Source organism: Dendrobates tinctorius, unplaced genomic scaffold, assembly GCF_039654945.1.
Source record: "Dendrobates tinctorius isolate UK_male_01 unplaced genomic scaffold, ASM3965494v1 ptg000098l, whole genome shotgun sequence".
Lineage (NCBI taxonomy): Eukaryota > Metazoa > Chordata > Amphibia > Anura > Dendrobatidae > Dendrobates > Dendrobates tinctorius.
This window is the reverse complement of record NW_027361766.1, coordinates 28913790-28938465: the sequence shown is the minus strand read 5'-3', so window position 1 is coordinate 28938465 and position 24676 is coordinate 28913790. Positions and strand designations below refer to the sequence as shown.

Below are 24676 nucleotides of genomic sequence, written 5' to 3'. Positions count from 1 at the left end.
TATCGGCGATCTGATAGATGCTACTGCTCAGGCACCATCGTGGTGGAGAAAAATTTTTTTCCTGTAGCAAAATGGCGCTGCCAGCACTTATGCAGTAGCATCTATCAGATCGCCGATGGATGCTAATGCGCAGAGGCGCCCGGCGCCATTTTGAGGAATATATATAGTTTTTTTTTTTCAAAAGAAACATATCACTAAATAAAATAGTTAAATGGATATTACAGCTGTGAACATGCTACAATGCAGGCGCCTGTCTGCACCACATGAAGCTCCCCCCCACATCCTTGCCCCGGAACATGAGCATATCATTAACTCAAAACTGAAAATAAAGATTACACAACAACCCCAAGACGGATTTCATCAACCAAGGTATCATTTTAATCAGTATAACGGCGCCACCTGACACCATGTGCAGTTTACTGAGCACAATCCTGCTGACAGGCTCCCTTTAATAGCAATGGTGCGGAGGAAACACTGGCTCTGCTTGCAGTATGGGAGAGTACGCTGTACAGGTCAGTGGCACACTATGCAGGAAGCTATGAGAACACTGCGCTCCTGAAGAAGATTAGACAATCTCCTTGACTTGTTTCCAAACCCAACACATCCCCACGTGCATGGCACAAGATTAATCTAACATGAAAAAAAAAAAAAAAAAGAAGTATACATTATAGTATGTAATAGGTTGAGGTTATTAAATTGGTATCACAGTAAACTATACCACAACGCAGTTCAAGAAAACTGACTGGTGGACACATCGGAACTTGCCACTGGCAACATCAAGGCAGTGTATATTGGTATACAACCTGCTCTGACATTACTACAGATAGGAACTTATGTGTTGGCCAGCAGGCACAGTATTGAGGAGTATATGGATACACTGGTGCTTAAATAGAGGCTCAGTACTCTGCCCAGGAGTGTATACATTGGATTTGCTACAAAACAAACTCCATGGTCGCCATGTGCAAAATCAGCCTTAAATTTGGTCACGGCTCCCTTTGGCGTTGTGTCGTCTAGTAGCAGCAGCAAGCTAACTCTTCTGCATAAAAGCTGGTTTCCTTCATACTAAGAGCGTAACTATCATTTTATTTTTTTTTTATTATTACATAAATCAATAGCACAAATAAAAATAAGAAACTCTAATATACAGTGGGAGAAAAGTATTTGATCCCCTGCAGATTTTGTAAGTTTGCCCACTGACAAAAACAGTATAAAATTTTAAGGGTAGGTTACTTTTAACATTGAGAGATAGAATATCAAAAATAAAAATCAAGAAAATCACATTGTCTAAATTATATAAATGTATTTGCATTTTGCAGTGAGAAATAAGTATTTGATCCCCTACCAACCATTAAGAGTTCTGGCTCCTACAGACCAGTTAGACACTCCTAATCATCACATTACCTGCACTAAAGACAGTAGTCTTACATAGTCACCTTTATAAAAGAATTCTAACCCTACAACATGGGCAAGACCAAAGAGCTTTCTAAAGATGTCAGGGACAATATCAAGACGCTGGTTGAGAAGGAGACAACTGTTGGTGCAATAGTAAGAAAATACAAAAAATACAAAATGATTGTCAATCGACATCGATCTGGGGCACCATGCAATATCCCACCTTGTGGGGTAACCTTGATCATGAGGAAGGCGAGATATCACCCTAAAACTACACGGGGGGAACTTGTTAATGGTCTCAAGGCAGCTGGGACCACAGTCACCAAGAAAACCATTGGTAACACATTGAACAATAAAGATTTAAAATCCTCAGCAAGGTCCCCCTCCTCAAGAAGACACATGTGCAGGCCCGTCTGAAGTTTGCCTATGAACACCTGGATGATTCTATGAGTGATTAGGGGAAGGGGCTGTGGTCAGATGAGGAAAAAAATTGAGCTCTTTAGCATTAACTCAACTCGCCATGTTTGGAGGAAGAGAAATGCTGCCTATGACCCAAAGAACACCGTCCCCACTTGTCAAGCATGGTGGTGGAAGCGTTTTGAGGGTGTTTCTCTGCCAAGGACACAGGACTACTTCACCGCATCAGTGGGAGAATGGATGGAGCCATGTACCGTAATATCCTGAGTGACAATCTCCTTCCCTCCGCCAGGACATTAAAAAATGGGTCGTGGCTGGTTCTTCCAGCAAGACAATGACCCAAAACATACAGCCAAGGCAACAAAGGAGTGGCTCAAAAAAAAAAAAAAAAGCACATTAAGGCCATGCAGTGGCCTAGCCAGTCTCCAGACCTTAATCCCATAGAAAACTTATGGAGGGAGTTGAAGCTCCGAGTTGCCAAGTGACAGTCTCATGATCTGCAAAGAGGAGTGGACCAAAATTCCTCCTGACATGTGCGCAAACCTCATCATCAACTACAAAAATCGTCTTACTGCTGTGCTTGACAACGGTTTTGCCACCAAGTATTAAGTCTTGTTTGCCTGAGGGGTAAAATACTTATTTCTCACTGCAAAATGCAAATAAATTTATTCAATGTGATTTTCTGAATTTTATTTTTTGATATTCTCTCTCTCAATGTTAAAATTAACCTACCCTTAAAATTATAGACTGTTCATGTCTTTGTCAGTGGGCAAACTTACAAAATCAGGAGGGGAACAAATACTTAGTCCCGTCCCCCCCCCCCACTGAATCTTATTAGAGAAATATGCTTACTCTATCTCTGGATTTGATCATTCACACTCAAAATTCTCAGTTCACAGGTAATCTCTGTAATCAGTAAATGCAGACTGGAAATGACAGTTGGTGCTCATAAACTTCTATGAAGAACTGTGATATTTCAGAATTTGCATCAGAATGTCCGTCTCTAGCTCTTCCGCTCCATCTAGATAGAGTTTTAAAAAGCTCCAACTTTCATCTCCTATCTCAGTTATGTGAACGTCTTCACTAGTGATGAGAAAATGTGCTGGGATAAGGTGTTATCTGAGCATGCTCGGTTGCTAACCGAGTCACTTCGGAGTGCTTGAAAAATATGTTCGAGTCCCGGAGGCTACATATCTCGCAGCTGTTGCCTGTTAGGCAATCCCTGTTTGTGTAGCGGCTGTCAAACAGTCGTGAGACAAGCAGCCACAGGGACTTGAACATATTATCGGAGCACGCTGAAGTCACTTGGTTAGCGCACGAGCATGCTTAGATAACACCTTATCAGACAACGTTCGCTCATCACTAGTGTTCGCTGAATACAGATTTTAACCATAAACGGAGAAGGAAAGATCAGTCCAGGAGAAAGAAGCAGATTTCCCTGCCAAGATATGCTACAGGGTGGCTTATTTTCATATGTTCTATTGACGTAAGAAATAAAAATTTCAATGGCGGTTACTCTTTAACCCTGTAATGACAAGTTGATTCAATCTAATTTGTTTCAGTTTAAAACTATGGGGGACATATGTCCCAAAATAAACATGGAACTGAACTCCTGGACTTTGGGCAAAAGATAACGACCCACAAATGCAGAGTGGACATATTGTATCATGTCACATGTAGTACTTGTGTGCACGTAGCGGCCATGAAAACCAAGTCTACACAAGTGCATGGCAAAAAGTGGTGCACTTCTCAAATTGATAGATAATGGCCGTGTCGTTTGCATTTAGAGATGCTGTAGACCTACCCGGAATCTGAAAGCTACTCGGAGTTATAAAACGACATATTGGCGCATCTACGTGTGGACTAATCCATGGGGTTCAAGCAACTTTCAGCTATGGACAAGGTGGAGGACCCCATCCAAGCTTTGCTAGAGACACTATTGGAAGATCACCAGACAGAAGATGGCTCCTGTGCAGGAAAAGTATTTGGGCTCTTTAAAGTCCAACAATGTATCTGTGACAGGAGCAGTTTGCTGCTTTGGTGGTGGGATGAGCCCCCTTACCCATTTGGCTGCACCAGTGGGATGTCCGCCCCTGCTACAACCCTGATCATCTCCTATGCTCACTGAGTGGAGGATAATATACAGTACATCTACATGGATGATATCCATTTGCTGGAGAGACGCAGAGTAGTCACCGCGGTAAGCGGACACCATACTGCTTTTGATTAACAGTCATCATTCAGACTCTAGTCATTTGTATAAAAGGTCTCCATGTCGGACTCACATAACTTATAACGTCATTACAGTAAGCCACCCCCAGGGGGCAGAGAGGCCTTTTGAAGTTGTCAGACAGTGAGTAGTATTGTACTGAAGATGCCTTTCTAGGGGGTCTGGCAAAATTCCCCTTTCCTACCAGCTCCACCCTTTCCTTTCACGGGATGCTTTATTTACAGCAGTTTTTGGCAATACAAATGCTGTGGTTTTGCTAAAATGCAACTTTTTCACGTAGTTAGAGGAGCTGCTGGAGAATGGCATTATAATGGCTGAAATCCACCTCCAAATGGCAAACGGTGCGGTGTAGGTTTGGCTGCAGATTTATCAACAGCTTTGTGAAAATGTCATGTATCCATATAGGTCACAGCAAAGCAATGAATGACTGAGGATTGCGAGGGGGTTTCCTCTTCTATAGATTGGATCAAGTCTACATCCACAAAGTGTAAGGCACGTGACGCATCATACATCTGTGAAACACGGACTGTTCTTGCATTGAAAGACCTGCCATAGGCATACATGATGCTGCCAGCTCTGGTCAGGACACCCAGCGGTCCGGCTGCGTCTTGTGATGCAAGAACAGTCCATGTTTCACAGATGAAACTGGCGTAAATGTTGCAGGATTTTCCGTCTGGATTGACGGTGGAAGAGGAACAGTGTATTACATCAGCACCGTGTGTGTGCGATATTGGCCAACCTACATTCTTAGTAGCAGGTCAGTATTTCATTCAGGTGTCTGTGCAACTTGGTCCGAGATCGACCCGCAATGCACAGACTGGCCACGGGTCTCCCATTCATTGCCTATTACCCTTGGGTCGTTGGACCAGTCCATGCATTGCAGTCCAATCTCTGACCGATTTGCACAGACCTTTTATTAGGTATTTTTGCCATGTCTGCTGCACTCCTACTTTTGGCTTACAAATACTATTGAACTACTGACCGGACAAATGACATCGGCTCAGACGGCCATACTCTGTCTGCGTGTTGTCTGCATGTGAAGCGGGTAGTATGTGTAAAGGGCAAGGACCAATGTAAGTCAATGTGGTAGCTCACAGGAAAGTTTTTACACATTGACTGAGGTCTGCATGGTATATAAAATCCAATCTGCAACCACTTAGATCCGAGGATTGAATCAGACTCGCTAGTTAGGAGTCAATGGGTTTGCAAAGACAGGTCACATGCGGCTTTCCATCCATATGGCACCTATTTTATATAGATCCATTGCAATTATTAACATAGAAAAATCCAATGCCTTTAATTTATGTAATAAAATTTGAAAAAAGCAAAAAAGACATAAGGATAACAATATGAATTTTAAAAAATCCTGTTTTTCTGGAACAAACTCAGACAATTTTTCATTTGAACTTGGCTTAAGCCCAAAGAGCAGGGAAAACAATTTAGATATGGGCCAGAGCCAAGAACTATAGTATGGCACAAGGTCTCAGCTTGCTTCTATTAGTGTGTAGTTGGAACTTCTGGCTGCTCTTCCAATTTTACATGTAGCAATATTATATAAGGCCACGTTCACACGTTGAGTAATTGGTGAGTATTTTACCTCAGTATGTGTAAGCCAATATCAGGAGTGGGTGATAAATCCAGAAGTGGTGACGTGTTTCTACTATACTTTTCCACTCCTGGTTTTGGCTTACACATACTGAGGTAAAATACTGACCAAATACTGAACGTGTGAACATGGCCATAGCTGTATGAAAACACTATTGTAAGTGGGCTCTTTCACCAGGATAATGCATCCTTCCACACTGCAAAAAATAGTTCAGGGATGGTTTGAGGATCATGACAATTCAAGATGTTGATGTAGCCTGCAAATAACCCAGACGTCAATCTGACTGAGCGGACGTGTGAGGTGCTAGAAAAACATGTCCGTTCCATGAAGACCTCACCACAACATACATTACCTAAAGGATACGATGCAAACATCTTGGTGTAAGATAACACTAGACACCTTCAGAGATCTGTTTTCCATCATGTATCAATGGGTCAGGGCAATTTTGATGGTGAAAGGAGTCAGACATCATTACACAAATGTTTTTATAGTATGACTAATCGATGCTTGGACTAATTTTATGCTGCCGTTCTAGGCCACTGTATTGCGGCATTTATTGGTCCCTTGGCTTGTGATATTATATACAGCTTGGGTTACTCAATCGTTTGCTATGGGACGCTGAATCACCTAGTAACACACATAAGCACTTCTATGTGCCAACCTTATTTCCAAGTGTGAAGTCTAATGAGAGGTAGGAACAGCTCCCAGAGTCATAAGGGGTGGGCAATGAAAAATAGGTTTTTATACTTTAACTTGTATTTATTTCATTAATAATCCATGAATATATAAAATGATATCTTATAATACAACTATTATCCACCACCGCCCGTGTACTAATGAACGCCTGACGACTCATGGTGTGCATGCCAAACATACAAGCTAATGCAAACAGGGTGTGAAACAATGTAATACGGAGCCACTAGAAATACTGCCAGGCAATCAGCAGGATATAAGGTGCAGATAAACCTTCTGCTCCCGGATCACGAGTGTTTGCCTAAAAAAAAAAAAAAAAAAAAAAAAAAAAAGAGAAAAAGTTGACTATCATTTTGGTAACTATGGGTGATCTCTAAAACAACATCAAAAAGATAAAGTCACTTTCCAGACTCACAACGTTGCTGGATTATCCATAGGCTAGCTGTGTGGGTTTGGCCTGGCATCCTTGTTGATCGGCTGACTGAAGTGGCTGTGACCCTCAGTAGAGAGACGGGACTTCTGTATTGCCTAGCGTACCTACATGATGTGCCTTTAGAAGCAGCCATCATATAAGTAGCGGCTCTGGCGAGTATTACAGAATGGTATAAATGTAAGGTGAACAACAATGTGTCAAGAATGAGGAGGGCATAATCATTTAGCTTATCCATTACACAAAGAGAAAACATTCTATTGTGGCTTATTCCACCACAAGTGCTCTAGGTCTTGTAATATAAGATCCTGGACTGCTGTAAAATTATAGCGCCCAACACTTCCGGTATTAATCGAGACTTTGAACTGTCTGTCATTCGCTTGGTAAATTCCATTAGGTGAGGAGCAGCCATCTGAGCAAAATCCATAGAGAGGCATTTCGAAGAAGAAAAGAAGAAACGCAGTCAATGTCACGACCCAACAAGAATTAAGAGTTTAGCCAACTGACCCAAACATAACCATACTAGCCAGCTGCACATTACTAAGCACAATGGGGATCAGGAACGCGCAGACATCTGGCCAGTGGAAATGGGCCTCTACAAACTAGACTTCACCAAAAAAGGCGCTGAAGACAGGGACTAAAATTAGAAATTGACTCCTAGGTACTTGTACTTATTAGCCAGAGGCAATTAACTGACTTTCCTTTGTAGCCTGAAGTTATACAGTGCAGACACATAGGGAAACGGTCATGTAAAAAAATGCTATTAACCTGTAAATATGGGGTTGACCTGCAGGTTAACAACGTTCTGAAGCTGCCCGACACCTGCACCGAGACCAACTACCAGGAGGTAATGAACTTTATTCTTCCCGGCAGTGTCAGACAAATATCTGTAATGATTGCGCGCCTTGTCTAAGTCTGCAGTGCACGCAGAGGACTAAAGGCTCGAAAATATATCTTAACCCCTTAGTGACTGAGGCAAATTTTTGAAATCTGACCAGTGTCACTTTATGTGGTAATAACGCTGGAGTGCTTCAACAAATCCCAGTGATTTTGAGATTGTTTTTTCATGACACATTTCAATACAAGTCGATGAGAGCCTGGTTGTGATTCTCATGGACTTCTACTGAGAGCTGGTGGAGAGCTTTCAAACGTTGCGGTCACAAGCAGGCGGGGCGCAGGACCGAGGTGACGCCAATAGTGAAGACGATGGCAGATGAGCATAACCAGGGACCTTCGATTAGAAGCACCACTCCAACACTGAAAAAATAAATACTGGAGGGGCGCTTTAAAATATTACTAATACTTTTAACTTATTTGATTTCTTTATCTACTTTAAAGCTGCAGTTATTAGGTAATATGTGTATAGAAATAAGGAAAATACTGAAAGGTTCATAAACTTTTAAGCACCACTGTATGTTTGATTCTCCTTACGTTCTTGGGGGGAGGGGGTTAGGGGGTCTGAAAAATAAGACAACCTGTAGTTTATTATTTTATCTTGCTTACATTATGGGTTCAATAATTTTGTATGTTAGTAAATTAGACTTTTACAGAAAAAGCTATACTAATTTTTTTTTTTTTTTAATTTTTTCCTTCTTTTCTAAATTTTAACAATGGTTAAAAGGAAAAAGTCAAACTTCTACTTTTTTTTATTCCCTCTAAGGTCCTTGAAGCAGCGATTGCTTGGTCAGTTCAGCACTGCGGTATATTGTCAAAATATCAGGCTCTTATGAAGACCAGTGACAGTCATGTAAAGTTAGCGGCGAGGGCAGGAGCAATGGTCAACACCGAAATTCCTGGAACAGACAGCTTAGACACTGCTGTCAGAGATCGACCGTAGCATCTAAACGATTAAGCAGAAGGAATCAGAATTAATCATGTGTATGGCTGGTTGACTGGCTAATTTTAATAGTGAAGCCAGCCCCTTTTGACGTGGTATTTACAGTGAAGGGGACTGGCTTAGCTAATGAAATGATTCAGTCCCCTCAAGACATCACACAGATTCCCATGTCAACATAAGAAATGATCGCCCGGGTCAAACATAGATGTTTAATCAAAAATTCAAATGATCCATAAGTACCTTGTGCTAATAACTTATCAAGAAATCCCCATATGCGTCACTAACTACTCTACTCTGAGTGAAGTGGCCAGAAAAGCACAAGAGCAAAAATCTAATCAAAAATTAACAATTTTATTAAATATAATAAACAAAAAATTTGCCACACTGTAACGAATGGAAAAAAAACAAATGCCTCTAATGTGAGGGAAACTGCTGGCTAGGGACACCATTAAACACATAACTTGTAATAATACATACACATTAACAATCCAGAGAGTATCCTACTCTTAGGTGTAGTAGATGCAGCTTGCCTACCATGGCCAGTATAAAATACCTCAAATGAAAATGTGATGCCTAAAGTGCTAATGCTTAGGTTTGTAATTATTACAGGCATAAATTTGTATGTATGCAGATATATCAAGGCAACATCACTGTATTGGGACTCTATTTGCTAAAAGAACGTGCCACCATTACAAACCTAAATAAGGCAATGGGCCTGGATAATATGCAGCTGCTCAACATATGAAAAAGGGCTGAAAGTCCCTGGATATTACCTTGAGTGTGTGCGGTGTCCGAGCTGCGTTCCTCCACCCCGACGCGTGTTTCGTCCACACTTCTTCAGGGGGCAAGCTGCATCCACTACACCTAACAGTAGGATACTCTCTGGATTGTTAATGTGTATGTATTATTACAAGTTGTGTGTTTAATGGTGTCCCAAGCCAGCAGCATCACTCACAATAGAGATTTTTTTTATTCAGTTACTGTATATCTAATGTATTTATATTTGACAAAATTATTAATTTATTTTTTTATTAGATTTATTTTCTTATGCATTTCTGGCCAAACATAGAAGTAGCCTGGATTCCACTATCACTGTCACCAAGACTAGGGGCACCACTGTTATTTGAAGGAAATTAGTAAATTTTATATCTTCGTATTCTCAAAACGGATTTTTTAGGTTAGTGTTTAGTGCCATTGTTAATATGGATTTGGTAAGTAGTAGGCAGATATTCCCTTGCAGTCACTAGAAGAATACAAGTTTCTACACCAGGCCTGCATAACATACATACTGCTGAACAATGTTTTGGTGGCCGTGGAGCTGTTCGGGAGATGCAGCTCCCTTCTTACCATATTCAAATTTATAGTCTTTCAGACACGAATACATATCAACACAGCGGCATCGGGACTCGGGCAGAGAAAGCGCATGTCAGCCACTGCCATGACGTGCAACAGTGTGAAAGTCAGCACACTGCTGCCGGCGCCGGGACTGCACAGGCAGAGGAGACGTCAAGCACGGTAACCACTTCATGGAAGAGGCAAAAAAATGTCATGTCAATTTAGAGGAGGGTTGGGTAAGGGAAGGTTAGTGTTACTACAAGGGCACACAATGTGGCAATTTGGGCCATTATGGGGAAATTGGGGGGGGGGGGGGGTGATATTTTGGGGATTGTTTCAGTATAGCAAAATGGCACTTGGACCAAAAAATGTTGTGCACCCCTGTTCTATACACATAATAGGGCTAAGTTTAGACAAGTATATTTTAGGTTTCCATGCGGCCTGTATACATGATGGATGGCAAACAGACCATAGTAATTTGTATCAGTCAAACAATTTCTACACGGTCCATGTGAATGAGAATTGAAAGTTGAAATAACTGGGTATGCAAAGAAAAAATAAATGGAGACCATACAGAGACCATAACTGTCCCTCCAACTGGCCATCTTCCACCGACCTCCAAGCCCAGCCACTGCCTTTATTGACCAATTCTCCACCTGGCTTCTTCACTTTCTCTCTGCTGACATTTCCACAGTCATTAAGGTTGACTAATATCCCCACTGACATCTGCCAGTCAGCAGCCTGCAAACTCCTGTCGCTTTCTTCATCTTTTGGACTTACTCAGTGGCCCTCCTCAACCACCCACACTGACGGAAATATATTAGACCTTATCTTCACCTAACTCTGCTTCCTATCTAACCTCACAACATCCCCCTCCCACTTTCTGACCACTATCTACTCAAGTTCTCATCATTATCATCTTCACCTGTCAACCATGTCCAGCAACTAGCACACCCCCGCAGAAACCTTGCACATCTAGACACTCACGCACTCTACCACGGACATCCATATCTTCTCTTCATGACACTGCCACTGCTTTCTACAATGCCACTCTTGCATCAGCTATTGACAGAGTAGCCCCTCTCAGGCTTGGCAGATAGCGACAAATCAATAGACAACCCTGGCACAATAACCTCACTAAAAAACTTTGTCAAGTGTCCAGGGTTGCGGAGCGGTATTGGAAGAAAACACATTCACAAGATAATTTCACTGCATTGAACAAGCAACACTTGCATTCAAATCAGCACTCCCCTCTGCTAAGCAGGCTTACTTCACAACCCTTGTATCTTCCTTATCCTATAACCCCAAACAGTTGTTCAAAACTTTTAACTCCCTCCAACCTCCCTCTCCTGCTGAGCACTTTACCACACACTTCAAAAATAAAATTAACCAAACAAGGCAAGTCTTTATTGTTCGACCATCACAACCCTTTCATTTACCAGACCAATACCTAAACCCCATATCCTCCGTCTCACTGAAGGAGATCTTACTTGTCTCCTCTCCAAATCACACCTCACCATTTGTGCACTTGACCCCATCCCATCTACTCCCCAACCTCACCACTGCACTTATCTAATCCCTAACCCACCTCTTCAACCTATCACTAAGTTCTGGTAACTACCCTTCTGTTTTCAAACATGCCACAATCACGCCTATCCTCAAAAAGCCATCACTCAACCCAACTGCTATGTCCAACTATTGCCCCACATCGTTGCTCCCATTTGGTTCCAAACTCCTTGAGCAGCATGTTCATGCTGAACTTTCCTCCCACCTCAAATCTAATTCTCTCTTCAAAACCTGCAATCTGGCTTCCGCCCCCACCATTCCACTGAAACTGCCCTTACCAAAATTTCTAACGACTTACTTACAGACAATTCTATATACTCCTCCTTCTAGACCTGTCCTCCGCCTTCGACACAGTTGGCCACTGCCTTCTACTACAGATCCGCTCCTCCTTTGGCATCAAAGATCTTGCCCTATCCTGGATCTCCCCATACCTTTCCAACCACACATTTAGAGTCTCCCACTCCCACACTACCTCCTCATCCCACCCTCTCTGTTGGAATCCCCCAAGGCTCTGACCTAGGACCCCTAGTCTTCTCTAACTTTACCCTTGGCCTGGGACCACTCATTAAGTCCTATTGCTTCCAACACCATCTCTACGCTGATGTCACTCGGATCTATCTCTTAGGCCCAGACGTCACCTCTCTCCTATCCAAAATCCCAGAGTGTCTTACAGCCATATCCTCCTTCTTTACTTCCTCAAGCTCAGTGTGGACAATGTGAACTCAATAGCTTTCCTCCATCTCACATATCTTATCTACCTGATCTATTCATCACAATAAATGACATCACGCTTTCCCCTGTACCAGAAATCAGCTATCTCGAAGTAACCCTTCACTCTGCCCTGTCCTTAAACCGCACATAAAAGCTTTTGCCTCCTCTTGTCACCTCCAGCTCAAAAATATTTCCAGAATCCGTCCTTTCGGAGTCCCTGTCAACTTATGCTTGTGGATTTATAACTTCCTGGCAGCCAGGATACAGAGTGTAAAAGTTGGACCATTCACTTCGGACACCTTGGCCACAAACATCGGGGCACCTCAGGGGTGTGTTTTGTCCCCGTTACTGTTTTCTCTCTATACGAATGATTGCATCTCTTCAGCAGACTCAGTAAAAATCTTGAAATTTGCCGATGATATGACACTGATTGGTCTCATCAGGGGAAATGCTGAAGACTTGTATCGGAGTGAGGTGGAAAGAATATGTGACTGGTGTAAAGCCAATAATCTTGTACTCAACACTAAAAAAACTGCTGAGATGGTTGTGGATTTTAGGAAAGATCAACATGAGATACTTCCAATCTACATCCATGACGAAGTGGTTCTTAGGGTCACAGAGACCAAATTCCTTGGTGTTATCATCTCTCATGATCTTAAGTGGGGGAAAAACGTCGATGCTGTTATAAGAAAAGCACAACAGAGGATGTTCTTCCTGCGTCAGCTGAAAAGATATGGTTTGTCTAAGAATCTGCTGATCTTATTCTTTAATGCTGTCATCAGATCTGTGATTTGTTCCTCTCTGATAGTCTGGTATGGGGGAGCCACTGCGCATGACAAACTCCGCTTACAAAGGACTTTCAGAACAGCAGAGAGAATTATAGGTTCCCCCCTGCCTAAAATCCAGGATCTTTATTATAAGAGTATTCGATCCCACGCATTGAAAATTTCTTCCGATCCCTCTCACCCGGGACACTCCTCATTCCAACTACTCCCTTCAGGACGTCGCTTCAGAGTCCCCAAATGCAGCACCAACTGCCATCTGTTCAACAATTAAATCGTCATGTGTAGACTATATACTGTATCTGTCTTGTTAGATGTTACTTGTTGTATCTGTTTTTATATATTATGTTGCCTCTATGCCACAAAGAATTCCTTGTATATATGTAATATGTACTTGGCGATAATAAATTTGATTGATTTCCTCTACCCTCACTCTACCAAAATGCTTGTGCCCTCATCATCTCTGGCCACGATTACTGTAACATGTGTGGTGTAGTGACCACTGTGTCCACTAGGGGGTGCTATGTGGGTGTCCCAGGACAGGCGTATAAGCCTTTCCAGTGTCCTGATAGGTGTAGGATGCTGAATAATCGTAATATATCTCAAGGTGGGTGGCCTTAAGATGAAGACTTGTGTATGTGTTGATCAGCAGTGATACTGCTGATGTTTCGTGCCAATATGTTAGGGAGAGCTACCTACAAATCTACCCAGGGGTGTGGCTATAACGCCATAATAAAGAATGTAGGAATGCTTGTAGGACCTGTGATGAGGTTATAGCCATGTGACCCGGTGGACGTGGCTACGGACCATATAAGGTGGCCAGGTAAGGTCGCATGAGTGAATGGTTGGACCCGGTTGGTCCGTTGTGGAAGGTCCCGCTGGGAGATGGGGCTTCCTGCCTGACAGCACGTGAATGCTGTGAGTAATGGCTGCAAGTACCTGAGAGTTCCCAGGAGAGGGAATGAACGCCTGCAGTGAGCTGAAGCAGCCATGAGGTAAACCCTGACGGGGTGAGATATAATTCTGAGACTAGAGAGCCTGTGTACTGGACATTGCACAACCTGTGTGACCACAGGATAAGCAGAGTGAAGCTCTGTCACGGACGCCATGCTGTTTATATGAACTTTCTGTTGCTGTGGGTTTATGGTGCCTAATAAACCACATGGACTGTTGGAGTTATGTTAAGAAACCTGTGCCGGATGTGATTTATTGGCTGCCAAGCGAGTGTCCCCAACCTTGAATGACAGCGCTACCTTACACATGCTACTCTGTGGCCTACCTGCTAACTCTCTTACACCTCTTCAGTTTCTGCTGCCCGACTAGTTTATCTCTCTACCCACTATTTCTCTACTTCCCCACTTTGCAAATCCCTTCATTGTCTCCCAATACCCCAGCATATCCAATTCAAACTACTAACACTGTCTTACAAAGCCATCCATAACCTTTCTCCTTCGTACATCTCCGAACTAATCTACCGTTATCTTCCCTTACATTATTCTGGTCCACCCAAGACCTCCTCATCTCCACTTATTTGTTTCTCACCCATTCACCTCCAAGACTTCTCCCGAATATTCCCCTTCCTCCAACGATGTGCCCCAACACGTCCGATTATCCACTACATTTGGATCCTTCAGACGGAATCTGAAAACACATTTCTTCAAGAAAGCTTACAACCTACAATGACCAAGTTGTCAGCTCAACACCAGGGGAGGTGCTGCAATCCCCAACCTACTGCCTCCTTCCTCATAATCCTGTAGAATGTAAGCCCACAAGGGCAGGGTCATCTCCCCTCTGTATCAGTTTGTCATTGTTGGTATGTCTACTGTAAGTGATATTTGTATGTAACCCCTTCTCATGTACAATCAATGGTGCGCGATAAATAAATAAAAACTGGCGGCAGAGGCCTACTTAGCACCAGAAGGCCCCATGCAGAGTGAAGATGCCCAAAGAGGATGGAAGGAGTGAAGGACCACATGGAGAGCACTTTTCTCTGCCCTCTACAACTTAACAAATTCATTCATTCAGGCTTTCATTTTGCTCAATCCATACAAAGCAAGACATACAAAATTTGGATTTAGGAAAATACACCGATCTGGAAGGGCTTGAACACTTAGAGTTTTTCAAGCAAAAGATATTTCGGGAAAACACCAGCTATGTTTTCCCAGAAGTGTCTTTTTTGGAGCCTTTGCGTTTGTTTTTAACTTTTCACATAACAAAATATGAAAGGCTTCTTCAAAGGACAGGTCACTTCTTAAATCGCTTTGTGTTTTTGGAAACCTGAAGCAGTTACAAGACGCTAAAATGATGGAAATTAGGAACAGCATGTCATTTTCACATACAAATGCAGAAGTTCATCCTTTTTACCATTTATGAAGCACTTTTTCAGATAGGTTATAGAGTGTACCTCCATGAAAGAAAAAAACATCTATGGCATATGGATTTCAAGATCTGACAAACGGACCACATGTGGATGAGATAAGTGGACCGATGCCTACATGTGGAAAATCTCTCGCGGGAATTCACCCCAGTGCCTTCCATAAACCTGGGTGCAGTCCATGTGCATGAACAGGCCAGGAGAAAGGCTTCTTAATACAGTCCTTCATCCAGCACAGAGTATGAGCACAGCCGTCTGCACATAGGGTTAATAAAGCTCAGCGCCACCCGGACCATTTTACATGCAGCCTATATCACATCCGCATGCTGAGGCCAAGAGCGACATGATTCAGCAGGTAAATGAAGGTAGTGCCATCTCACCTGGGGCCGAGTGCAGGTTACACGCAGCCCGAAACGCAGGCTTAGGTGTCAGAGCCCAGCAGGGGCTTGTAAACATGGCGGCCGCTTCAGCCAATATATTAAAAGGTATTTACAGCAGCAATCTGGCACAAATACAAAAAAATGTTATTCCCAAATAGCAAGGACTCATATCCACAATGTGTCCACTCTGCCGCAAACCGGATTTATGCACAAAATCAAGGAGTTAGAATGGGATCTGCCCAATTTGGCCTCATGTACAGAATTGTATACATTGGACTAGACAACCCCGTACGTCCTCGACGTCTCCAGCGATCAGGGAGGGACCAAAAGGTTCCACAATAACAGCAGGTGCAGGTACAGCTCACACAAGCACTAACAAAGCAAGCCAGGCTCCAGGGAAATATTCGTCTATCACCTCCCCCCTCTCCTTATAACAGAAACCAAAAGAGAATTATCCAACCCACCCGCTACTTCCCACAACCAACACAGCAACAGGGCTAAATGTAATACCGTACGATAGTATAGACACACCACAACATAATATACTACCGTACAAGGCAACAGCACATAGTACAATACTGCTTCACACAACACAGTGCATCAGAGTGTACCACAATACACCACACTACAATGTAGTACAATAGTACAGGGTAACAGAATAATACCGCAATAGTCTGCCTCACTCCCCAATACAATATTCGAGGGGTGCAGAAGTAGGAATACAGCGTCAAATTATAATCATGTTAACATCTGTGCCCATTTATTTTTTAGTGCTAATATACCTAATCTGATAGACCCCCAAAAGAAAAAGTCCACCAAGGTAACATCTGTGGCCTCAGCTATCCACCTATAGTGAGTGAGTAAGCCACAATGTGACCAGACACTGTATGCCTACATACACACCGCTGTAGTATAGTCTATAACATACCACAATATAGTCCAGCACAATAACACCGCCATATACTACAGTACAGAGCAATATAATACACTGATACAGAACAGCATATAAGGCACCACAATACAGTGTAATACCAGATAAGTAGCACAATAGCACCCAATAGACCCCGTTATAACATAGTACAGAACTCCTGAGGGCTCGCTCACACTGGCGTATAACATGGCCGAGTGCTCTGCGATGTTTGATCACATAGCACTCCGCCCAGTGTTAGGCTGTGTGCCCACGATCAGGAATAGCAGCGCTTTTGACACCGGTATTTTTGCTGCCTCCAAAATGCTGTGTTCTAATTACGCAGTTGAATCCATATGTTCTTGTGGCGCCCCTGAGGCTCAGTCGCCACAGAGGTACTGCACCTCCTCCTGAGGTGTGGTATCCCACCATCCAGGTAAGGTGGAGACTCCTGACCACGCTCCAACACCTGCACCCCACACCACAAAGTAGTGTAGCAAAGCACCTTCGGCGGCTCCCTGCTTGGAGTATAGCAAAGCACCCATTGGTGGCTCCCTGCTTGGAACACGAAACGTGCTGGGAGGTGGGTGGAGTTAGATTACATTACAAGGCGCGGGAAGAGTTTAGGATGAGAGGTCAGTTGGTTAGAGAGTTGGAGAGAAGAAGATCCCTAGAGAGGAGGGATAGATGGATGGAAGTGCTGCAGCAGATCCCAGTGACCTGGGTCTGCTGGCACGGGAAAGGAAGAGAGAGCAACATAGACTGAAAGCCTGATTCTCCATAAGAAAGAAAGACTAGTACGGAACATGAAGAGTAAAAGGGAACGGAGGATGTGGGTTAGAAGAGAACCCTTCCTTGAAGTTCCAAGCGCAAGGCCGGGGCCCGGTCTCTGAGGTTGTATGGATACTAATGGTCCTGCAGCAGACACCGGAGGAATAGAAGTAGTGACCACTTTATTCCCACACAAGACTTGGGGGCACAACAGCAACTGGATAGTGAGCCGGGACTTAGTAGCAATGAGTCCCCGAAGCAGGCTACAGCTGTCTGCCATACAAGTAGAGTTCATAGGAACATCAGACAGGAGGAACTCCAGTGTAACTCAGTACTAGGAGTACTTCACTTAAAGGCGCTATAAGAGGAGGCGTTCAGAAAGGCACATGTTGGCGGAGTGTTGGAAAGGAGTATTCCATCTGGCCTGGAGGTTGACTGAGTCCCTGACCCGGAGGACACAGCACGGTGGCAGGCACCTGTTTGTACAAAAGACTGTGAGTAAAGCTTTGGAACTACATGCCCTGGTGTCCTCCACTTATTACTGCGCCAACCTGCCCAGCACTGCTACATCCCCTGCGCCCGATACTACATCATCTAAGTGTCACTTCACCTACTCTGCCCTGGGACTACAGCCCTGCCTGTGGAGGGCTATAACATCACTGCTGCACCACACCATCTGTCCCAGAGGATCTGCCTGCAGCGTCGGCTTACATCTTCATTGCCGAACACCACAGGTGGCGTCACGACTTACACATTGATACTGAACATTTACAATGGGCGCCCAGGGCCACGGGCCGGGTTCCAGCTACCGTGACATCTCCCATTGAGGACCATCGGGCCCGCTACCGAGTACCCCACTGCCCTGGGCGTGAGGGCGCCCCATTCTTATAGAACTATGTGGATTTACTGCATCTAACAACGCCCCCACTGCAGATAACTGACATGCTGCGGCTAGTAAACCCGCACCGTGGGCGAGCATACGCAGCCGTCATAAAAGTCTATGGGTGCGTGTGAAACATCGGACTGCACTCGGATGTCATTAGAGTGCAGTCTGATGTACGGGCACAGAGACAATGGAGAAATTAAGTTCTTCATCTTCTCCGCACTTGTGCTGCGATTCTCTCATTCAAGAGAGTGGGGTCACAATAAGATGAGACTCGGATCACTGATCAGTGTGTCATTAGCATAAATGGGCCCACTTCTCTCCCATGAGAGAACATATGGGAGTGCCAACGAGCCCTTACACTAAGGCACAATAGTACAGCACACAACAATATATTAGTAATATAGTATATGTAAAGCACCACAGGACAGCGTAATATCATGTAATATAAAATAGCACTTACACTATAGTACACCACACTCCAGCACAATACCCTATATAACAGCACACCATACTACAGTCCCCAAATAATCCATAACCGTGCAGCACATCACCTTACACCATGGCACACCACACTACAGCACAATACCCTATATAACAGCACACCACACTACAGTCCCCAAATAACCCATAACCGTGCAGCACATCACCTCACACTATGGCACACCACACTACAGCACAGCAGTACCCTATATAACAGCACACCACACTACAGTCCCCAAATAACCCATAACCGTGCAGCACATCACCTTACACCATGGCACACCACACTACAGCACAATACCTTATATAACAGCACACCACACTACAGTCCCCAAATAACTCATAACCGTGCAGCACATCACCTTACACTATAGTACACCACACTACAGCACAATACCCTATATAACAGCACACCACACTACAGTCCCCAAATAACCCATAACCGTGCAGCACATCACCTCACACTATGGCACACCACACTACAGCACAGCAGTACCCTATATAACAGCACACCACACTACAGTCCCCAAATAACCCATAACCATGCAGCACATCACCTTACACTATGGCACACCACACTACAGCACAGTACCCTATATAACAGCACACCACACTACAGTCCCCAAATAACCCATAACCGTGCAGCACATCACCTTACACTATAGTACACCACACTACAGCACAATACCCTATATAACAGCACACCACACTACAGTCCCCAAATAACCCATAACCGTGCAGCACATCACCTCACACTATAGTACACCACACTACAGCACAGTACCCTATATAACAGCACACCACACTACAGTCCCCAAATAACCCATAACCGTGCAGCACATCACCTCACACTATAGTACACCACACTACAGCACAGTACCCTATATAACAGCACACCACACTACAGTCCCCAAATAACCCATAACCGTGCAGCACATCACCTTACACTATAGTACACCACACTACAGCACAGTACCCTATATAACAGCACACCACACTACAGTCCCCAAATAACCCATAACCGTGCAGCACATCACCTTACACTATAGTACACCACACTACAGCACAATACCCTATATAACAGCACACCACACTACAGTCCCCAAATAACCCATAACCGTGCAGCACATCACCTCACACTATGGCACACCACACTACAGCACAGCACCCTATATAACAGCACACCACACTACAGTCCCCAAATAACCCATAACCGTGCAGCACATCACCTCACACTATGGCACACCACACTACAGCACAGTACCCTATATAACAGCACACCACACTACAGTCCCCAAATAACCCATAACCGTGCAGCACATCACCTCACACTATGGCACACCACACTACAGCACAGCAGTACCCTATATAACAGCACACCACACTACAGTCCCCAAATAACCCATAACCATGCAGCACATCACCTTACACTATGGCACACCACACTACAGCACAGCAGTACCCTATATAACAGCACACCACACTACAGTCCCCAAATAACCCATAACCGTGCAGCACATCACCTTACACTATAGTACACCACACTACAGCACAGTACCCTATATAACAGCACACCACACTACAGTCCCCAAATAACCCATAACCGTGCAGCACATCACCTTACACTATAGTACACCACACTACAGCACAGTACCCTATATAACAGCACACCACACTACAGTCCCCAAATAACCCATAACCGTGCAGCACATCACCTTACACTATAGTACACCACACTACAGCACAGCACCCTATATAACAGCACACCACAGTCCCCAAATAACCCATAACCGTGCAGCACATCACCTTACACTATAGTACACCACACTACAGCACAGCACCCTATATAACAGCACACCACACTACAGTCCCCAAATAACCCATAACCGTGCAGCACATCAGTACACCACACTGCAGCACCCGCACTGTGCCAGACAGCGCATAACAGAACCGCACACCACGTTACCTTACACGGTCACTCCCCAGGACAACCCCTCGTGTCTGCGCTCCCGGGACCTGCACTTCTGTCACTGAAACTTCTCAGCTCAGGCAGCTGTGAGCGGTGTACTAGGTGACGTCATAGCCCCCCCTCCCAACACGCCCCGCACACCCTTCCGATGCAGCGTGTGAGTAATGACAGCCGTTGTCCCAACTTGCGAAATCCAAATGATAGGCTACACCAAAATGGCGGCCGGCCGTCTTCCATCCCATCCCCTGAAGTGAGGCGCCTGCGGCAGCTGTTTGCCGGGCTCGCACGTCAGTGTTGACGAGCCCGTAAGGCACCTGTTCATGCAGCTAGGGCGGTCAGTGTGGGGCGGCTGGCATGGTGCCTCATTAGGAGAAACGGGTCTCCTTACCAGAAAACGCGCGGTTATTTTTCCCCAAAAAAACGCGCGTTTTGATGCGTTTTTTGGACTAGGCTATGTGCACACGGTGCGGATCCTCCCGCAGATTTTTCCGCGCAGATTTTAAGAAATCCGCAGGTCAAATGACCTACATTTTTCCTGCAGATTTCTTCCTGTTTTTTCGCAGTTTTAGGCTATGTGCACACGCTAGCGTTTTTAAACGCTCAGGAAAAGGATCACCTTTCCAGAAATCGCGCGTCTTTTTCCGCGCGTTTTTTGACGCGTTTTTGACACGCGATTTCTGGGATCATTGGGGATGGCTAAAAACGCTCAGCAATGCGGAAATTAATGAGCATGCTGCGTTTTTAGCCGCTAAGCGATTCCTGAGCGGTTAAAAACGCATGCATTGGCACAAAAAGCAAAAAACGCATGCTAATTAATTGGATGCATCTTTTAAGCGTTTCTGCAGCGTCTGATCCGGCTCAAACGCTTAAAAAAACGCATCGTGTGCACACAGCCTTAGGCTATGTGCCCACGTAGCGTTTTTCAAGCGTTTTTTTCCTGAGCAGAAACGCATGCCCTTGCCAGGGAAAACGCAGGCGCTTTTTGACACGCGTTTTTGACGCGACTGTCAAGTGTTTTGACATGCGTTTTCCTATGCGTTTTTGCAATTACAGTGTATGTATGCGGAATTAATGAACATTTTGCGTTTTTTTCCGCTAAGCGTTTCCGCAGTGGAAAAAAACGCCCCATTAGCACAACATGTGCGTTTTCCATTCTATTACATTGGATGCTTTTCTTAAGCGTTTCCGCAGCAGAAATACTTGTCTAAAAGCGCTGCGGAAACGCTTAAAAAACGCAACGTGGGCACACAGCCTTACTGCGGCTTTCCACCTGCGGATTTGTAGAATGGAGCAGGTGGAAAACTGCAGCAAAACCGCACAAAAGAAGCGACATGCTGCTTTTTTTTAACCACACAAAAACTGCACAGCGTTTTTTTTTTCATTGGCTATAATGGTACTGTGCATCACCTGCAGTTCTGCTGCGGATCCGCGGTAGAAACCGCACCGTGTGCACAGGGCCTAAGAAATAGCCAAAAACGCGGCCCTATGTGGAAATTAATGAACAGGCTGCGTTTTTTACCGCTTAGGCTATGTGCACACGTATGCATATAAACCGGATTCCTTCCCAGAAACCGCACGTTTTTGGTGCAAAAAGCACGTGGGTTTTATACGTTTTTTTCCGCGCGGTTCCAGACACATAGAACTAGCCAGAAATGCGGAAAATTAATGAGCATGCTGCGTTTTCTTCGCGGTAAAAACCGCATCAATATGCACAAAAAGAGCAAAATGCATAGAAATGACTGGGAAGCTTATTTTAAGCGGTTTTTTTTGGCAAAAAAAGCGAAAAAAACGCTACGTGTGAACACAGCCTAAGCGTTTCCTTAGCGGTAAAAAACGCATCCATTGGCGCAAAAAGGCCAAAATGCATTAAAATGAATGGGATGCTTTTAAGCGTTTTTAATGCGGCTTGACCCTGAAAAACGCATCAAAAACGCTTAAAAAAACGCAACATGGGCACACAGCCTTATACCTCGGCAGTGTCTGCCGGTGCCAACATGAGACTAACTGCCATCACAGAGCACGCTGCCCCCTGCTGGCCAGGCAGCCTGCGGACTTCACTGGGTTTAGTTTGTCATCATCGTGTTCCAGGAGCTGTGACTTTGATTCTGTCACTATTGGAAAATGGGGAAGATTTCAAGTGCCATGGCCCCATGAATAAAATTATTTTGGGCGGTTTTATTTTTATAGAATTCATTGTGTGGTAAAAATGACCCGGTGCCATGATTCCCCAGGTCAGTACGACCGTGGCGATGCCAAACATGGCGATACCTAGTGAGCTGGCGCATTTATTGGTACCAATTTAGGGGATAGATCCGATGTTTTCATCGCTTATTGGATTTTTGCAGCTGCCGTTCTGGTGTCTCGGCATTTTCGCTTCCTGCTGGTCAGTGTGTTTATGGCGATAGTGTGTCATAATATGATCTCGCTTACTCCAGTGCTAATGTCACCCCTGCAGCCAATCACTGAGCTCAGTGGCTCTGCAGAATTAGGAGCACGAGACACTGACATAGATGAGGGGCCCGCCGCTCCAGCTGGATGTGTGTCCTTGTATTACAGCGTACAGACTCCTCAGGTCCGTGCGCCACAGTACACGCTGCTGGTCAACCAGGGGCCAGCAGGTGACAGTGTGCACGTGACCATGTATATATATCATAATGAGGGACATATATACCAAGATTGAAGGCGTATATATTTCAGGAGAGGGGGGGATCCTAATCTTGCACCAGGGCCCATCAGACTGTAATTACGCCACCGCCTCACGCTATTCTTAATATGGGTTGTGTGCTCAGTAATGTGACGGTGGCCATTATAAAATTTTTATTATTATTATTATTATTTATTGTTATAGCGCCATTTATTCCATGGCGCTTTACATGTGAGGGGGGTATACATAAAAACAAGTACAATAATCTTAAACAATACAAGTCATAACTGGTACAGGAGGAGAGAGGACCCTGCCCGCGAGGGCTCACAATCTTCAAGGGATGGGTGATAATACAGTAGGCGAGGGTAGAGCTGGTCGTGCAGCGGTTTGGTCGATCGGTGGTTACTGCAGGTTATAGGCTTGTCGGAAGAGGTGGGTCTTCAGGCTCTTTTTGAAGGTTTCGATGGTAGGTGAGAGTCTGATATGTTGTGGTAGAGAGTTCCAGAGTAGGGGTGATGCGCGAGAGAAATCTTGTATGCGATTGTGGGAAGAGGAGATAAGAGGGGAGTAGAGAAGGAGATCTTGTGAGGATCGGAGGTTGCGTGCAGGAAAGTACCGGGAGACGAGGTCACAGATGTATGGAGGAGACAAGTTGTGGATGGCTTTGTATGTCATGGTTAGGGTTTTGTAATGGAGTCTCTGGGCAATTGGGAGCCAGTGAAGGGATTGACAGAGGGGAGAAGCTGGGGAATAGCGGGGGGACAGGTGGATTAGCCGGGCAGCAGAGTTTAGAATAGATTGGAGGGGTGCGAGAGTGTTTGAGGGGAGGCCGCAGAGCATGAGGTTGCAGTAGTCAAGGCGAGAGATGATGAGGGCATGGACTAGGGTTTTTGCAGATTCTTGGGTGAGGAATGAACGGATGCGTGAAATATTTTTGAGTTGAAGTCGGCAGGAAGTGGAAAGGGTTTGGATATGTGGTTTGAAGGAGAGATCAGCATCAAGGATTACTCCGAGGCAGCGAGCTTGTGGGACTGGGGAGAGTGGGCAGTCATTTACTGTAATTGATAGGTTCGTAGGGGGGGTCACGTGAGATGGGGGAAAGATGATGAATTCTGTTTTGTCCATGTTGAGTTTCAGATATCTAGTATAAAATGCTAATAATTGCCTCTTAGGCAATGGATAATAAATCATTAAAAGTATCTGTACTAATAATAATGTACATTTTGTTGTTTTCTTGATCCCTTTCCCTGGTCGGGGAATTCCCTG

The 24676-nt window shown here is 44.5% G+C and overlaps 1 protein-coding gene across 7 annotated transcripts in view; it reads right to left on the bottom strand.

The window, feature by feature from the left end:
* The window catches only part of LOC141099143 (membrane cofactor protein-like), an 88916-nt gene extending 67958 nt beyond the window's left edge, over positions 1-20958 (bottom strand). Inside the window, exon 1 of one of the 7 annotated variants that reach the window (XM_073587284.1) lies at positions 20769-20958. The gene's annotated coding sequence lies outside the window, so the exon portion shown is untranslated. Of the gene's footprint in view, positions 1-20763 lie in introns of all 7 variants that reach the window. The other 6 variants (XM_073587283.1, XM_073587285.1, XM_073587287.1 and 3 more) reach the window with 6 other exon arrangements.
* Positions 20959-24676: the final 3718 nt, after the last annotated feature.